This window comes from Triticum dicoccoides, chromosome 5B (assembly GCF_002162155.2).
Source record: "Triticum dicoccoides isolate Atlit2015 ecotype Zavitan chromosome 5B, WEW_v2.0, whole genome shotgun sequence".
NCBI lineage: Eukaryota > Viridiplantae > Streptophyta > Magnoliopsida > Poales > Poaceae > Triticum > Triticum dicoccoides.
In genome coordinates, this window is record NC_041389.1 from 713,695,983 (window position 1) to 713,700,818 (window position 4,836).

The 4,836-nt window shown below is 41.2% G+C and overlaps 1 pseudogene; it reads left to right on the top strand.

Annotated features, from left to right (window-relative positions):
- Positions 1-555: 555 nt before the first annotated feature.
- On the top strand, positions 556-3,667 carry LOC119310699 (annotated as a pseudogene).
- Positions 3,668-4,836: the final 1,169 nt, after the last annotated feature.

The window sequence follows — 4,836 nt, forward strand, 5'->3', positions numbered from 1 at the left end:
CTAATAGCGAACTGCGCGTGCTCCATTGGTTTTTCTCCCTCTCTAACCTTGTTGCGTTGAGTCCACCACTGCCACCACATGATTATGATCATCATCCGTTCCTTTTCAGATAGCTGCCACAAATATTCCAAGGTTGTATGCACACTATCACACTCGGACAGCCGCTGTCTGGCATGCTCGAGCTCGAGGCCCCGCCACACCTGCTTAACCTCGTGACATTCCACAAACAGGTGTTTTGCCGACTCGTTCCTCATGTTGCACAAGAAGCACTTGTGATCCTCAATTACCATTCCTCTTCGACACATAGTGTCCTTAGTAGCTAGTGTGTTATGCGCTTCTTTACTTAGCAATGGATTGTTCTCGAACAGCAGTCGAACTAAAATCCGCACAACATTGGGAAGGTCAAACCGTAGACAGCACCAATCGGAAACCTGTCTGGTGTCGGCCGTCCCTCTCATGGATGATGAATAAATACGAACCTAGCAGACGACGCACTGCAACCTGAAACCTTGGCGTGGATTCGATAGAACTGCAGATCAATCCATGCAGCCGGCCATGGCAAATCAGGGGCATACCGACGACGAGCATCCGTAAGTTTTCTATATGCATATATACTCCTGCAAATTCCGTCTCTTTCGAGAGCGCAGCCGCCGGTTCTGGCAAGGCAGGCGAAAGAGGGCTCGCATGGCATGGCGTCCCCCCTCGACCCGCTGCCTGCTATGCACGTCATCTCTGGCGATGGCTCCCGTTCCCTCTAGCTGTTCTGATATACGAATATGAATTTCCTCTAGCCCTGTTTGGTTGGGTTCGTTTCGAACTAGGCCATTATGTTTTGAACAACAGATTCTTTCTGTTCCAAAATTTGCTGAGATTACAAGTTTATCCAACAACAAATTCTTGGCACTGAAATTAGAAATTCTCGTGGTTCTAAAATTTGTGAAATTATATATGTGTATCTGAGAACATATTCTTCTGGTCCTAAAGTTTACTGAAAGTATAAATGTATCCTAGAAGAAATTCTTATGGTTCTGCATCTTGCTGAACTACATAAGGCGAGAGCAAATTATTACGATTCTGGAAGTTGCTGAAATTATAATGTCAAATATATTGTATTGACGACTCTGCTGAGTGTTACTATGATGCTGAATAACTAAATCATATGTTATGGTTCAAGGTATTATAAGGGGAATTCGCTGCCTGTCTTTCCGGAGGAGGCAAAGCAACACCAACTCACAGTTTCACTTGCCGCTTCAAAGGGGAGATATGCAAGGTAATAAAACTCCTATAATCAACACCACTGTCCACTGTGCATGTCCATTCCTCATTCTGAAATATAAAAACTCTGGTTTTCATTGTTAAGTTGTCCATTTTTTTTATAGTGCAAACTGTTAAATGTATCATATATAATTCCCCTGTATACGATTAGCTAATTCTTTTATTCTCGAAAAAAACTGAATTTCGTTGTAAAAAAATTCTACACTTGTAGTGAAAAGGGTAGCACAATGCTATCGGTTAAAAAATATTTTCTGGTTCTAAAATTTGCTGAAAATTTAGAATAATATTATCAGATTTGACAACTTACCTTCCTTTTACTATAATTATATTTAAGTCATATGTTCTGGTTCAGGTTCAAAGACAATTTGAATGCCAAGCCAGAGGAGACAGTGCAACACCACCATCAAGTTAGCGTCTCATGCGCCGCTTTAAAAGGGAGGTATGCAAGTTGAACACCCCTAACATCTTACTTTTTCTTATTGCTCTGTGTTCAACACCATTGTGCATGTTCCTTTGGCATTCTGAAATGTCATTGCAAGATGCCCAAATCCTCTGGTTCCAGTATTAAGTCGTCCCTATCGTCTGCTTATATCACAAAGAGAAAAGTATGTTTTTGGTCCCTCAAGTTTCCCGGAAGTGTAGACTTGGTCCCTTAAGATTTTTTGATACACATTTAGTCCTTCCAAGTCTCAAAACCGGGTAAGTTTAGTCCAAAACCAGATTTCGACCACTTTGACTGGTTTGACCGCCCAGATTTTGACCGGATGAACAGTACTTTGTTTTGTGTGTTTTTTTAATTTACTGTTCATACGGTCAAACCCTGTCAAAATCTACACGGTCAAACCTGTTCAAAGTGGTCAAAATCTGGTTTTGGACTAAACTTACTTGGTATTGAAACTTGAAGGACCAAATGTGTACCAGAAAATCTTGAGGGACCAAGTCTATACTTTTAGAAAACCCAAGGAACCAAAAACATACTTTTTTTCTATTACAAACTGTTTTTCCAGTTAAATGTTAACACAACTCCTCCCGTTAATACTCGACACAGCAAGTTGCATCTGCGATGGGCTTGGAACTTTGCTCAAACATTCATTAAAATTAATATCACAACCTAATGTTTTGCTTTCATTGTGTCATGTCATGTACTCCCTCCTCCCCACAATGTCAGACGTTTTTTGACAGATTGTGGGATTGAGGGAGTAGTTCTCAGCCCGTTTCTGCTATGTAATTGTTTATATCTGGCATCCCCATCTGACAACTCTTCATTCCATCATGGCAAATTTTAATTCCAAACAATCTTGACAAGTTTCAAGAACTCTGCATGCACCTTCATCATAAATGAAACTAAAATGGGTAAATCTGTCAAGTTTTAATTCTGAACAAACTCGATGAGTTTTTAATCATGTTTCGAGAACTCTGCATGCACCTTCATCACAAAATAAATAAATGACACACTTAATATTTTTCATATTATGGCATGGACATGTGATTTGTTTTTGTTTTTTGGCATAACAATTTGTTCACAATATTGAATCAGGAGTCGAGCTTGTTGGATGTCCAAGGAGAGGAGCACTCCTGAAGGTATCAACATGGAGGAACATGCTTGGAGGTTTCGGCCTCTGCCCCGACCCAAACCGCGTGGCTTTGACCGGGCTTCCATCGGAATTCCAGTTGTAATGCGAAAGAGAAAACCTCCGGAGGTGAGGAACGCACTACGGGAAAAAAGAGTCGCGGCCAAACAGGAGGATGCACGTTACTACGCGGAGGTGGCCCTGCGTAAATACAACAGAGCCAACAACACCAAGGTCTTTATCTATTTCTCTCTTATCTCCGTGTATGTGAGGTTGTGCTAATCAGGATGGCTTTTGCGACTGATTAATATCCATGTTAAATATGCATTTCCATTTTATTTTTCAGTTTGAGCTGGTGGAAGTAAAAGTGATATCTATATTTTACGAGTTTGGAGGGGGCGGCGCCCATTATAACTTCACAGCTAAGCAGCCTGAGGAGCAACATTCTGCTGATGCCGATAGTACCAAGCTATTCTTCTCTGAAGTCCAGCTCGATTTTCGGAGTGAGAATAATGTGATCATGTGCTGTATAGTTGGGGAAAATGACGCAGGTACCTTGTTGGTTTTCTTGACAGTTGTTCCTATTGCTTCTTTCCTGATTCTTGGCATGTTTCCTTGTTGTTCATGAGGTTTGCATCAGGTGCAATCAGTTGTGTTGTTAACACATGCCTTGTCTTTATTTGTTCTATTGACGTTGCAGGGCGTTGCTATGGCTGCGAAAACTACCAGCCTGTTGTTCACCAAACAGCCAAGCATACGGCGGTGGTAGTAGTACTTGTATTGACTATCCTGGTTCGGATGGCGATAGCGACAGTGACTAGCAACGTAGTACTTGAGGCCTGGTGGCTAGGGCTGGCTTGTGTGGCCAGTCTTCTCTGGTGTGTATTGACTTTCTTGACTTTTTGGGAGAATACCCATTGCATGGAGTAGATCGATGCACTTGAGAAATGTGTCATGTGGGATGGAGGTACTGAACGTTGTTGTGTGTTACCAATATCTGATAATGACATTTCCTGTGGTGGTTCGTGTCTTGGCTTGGAAAATATGCACTGCGGTGAGTAAATGGAGTCGAGTGATGTGCACATGGAATGAGAACCTCAAGAATGTTGTTTTATTAAATTGTTTTCTTATAATGTCATATTTGCTCTTGTAATTAGAGGAATTTATATGAGATTTTACATACTGGTTTGTGTTTGATTACTCGAGATAGTCTTGAAATTTGTCTTCCTTGCCGGCGCATTGCCCACTTCGTTGCCATATATAACCTGTTCGGGCATCAGTCAGCTAGCCCACCACCTCATCTTCGACCGATTATTTTTTGCTTCACCCTTCTCCTTTCTTGCCTGCTGAGCATGGAGCTAAAGTTTGGCGTCGAGGTTTTGTTTTCTGTGTCTATCATCCTTCTATTTCATCATATTTTTAGCCTATAAAAACCATTATGTTTTTTAAGTAGTCATGGCAACTTTATTGAGCTTAAACAAACTGTTACATGGACCGTGAGATAAAATATAAGATAGAATAAAACTAGCCAGGGGATTGTCCTGCCACACATCTGGCTGATGGATCGACACATACTTAATTATAGCAAACTCATGAACCACAACGTATGCCTCTCTCAGACAATGATCAACGATAATCTTTCCAAAATCCTTCAGAAGATCAATACAATTAATCTATGTGTAAAGATGAGACCAGTGCCGAGACATCATGGTTCATATCTTTGATCAAATCAACACGGTCTGAATGAACGAGTATCTAAAAAAAAACTACCACAGGGGTTTCGGTCTTGCAGAACTAACACTTTTTTTACCGTCAACAAAAAACCAGCACTTCAAGCTAATTGTGTGGCAAAAAACAACCACTTTCACGTAGTGACCGGTTTAGGTGATTTAAACATGTGTATGACAGGTGGGACCCACCTGTCAGGGTTGACATGGCGGAATGTCAACTTTGTTTACTTTGACCGTTATTTTTACCGTTACTACAGGTG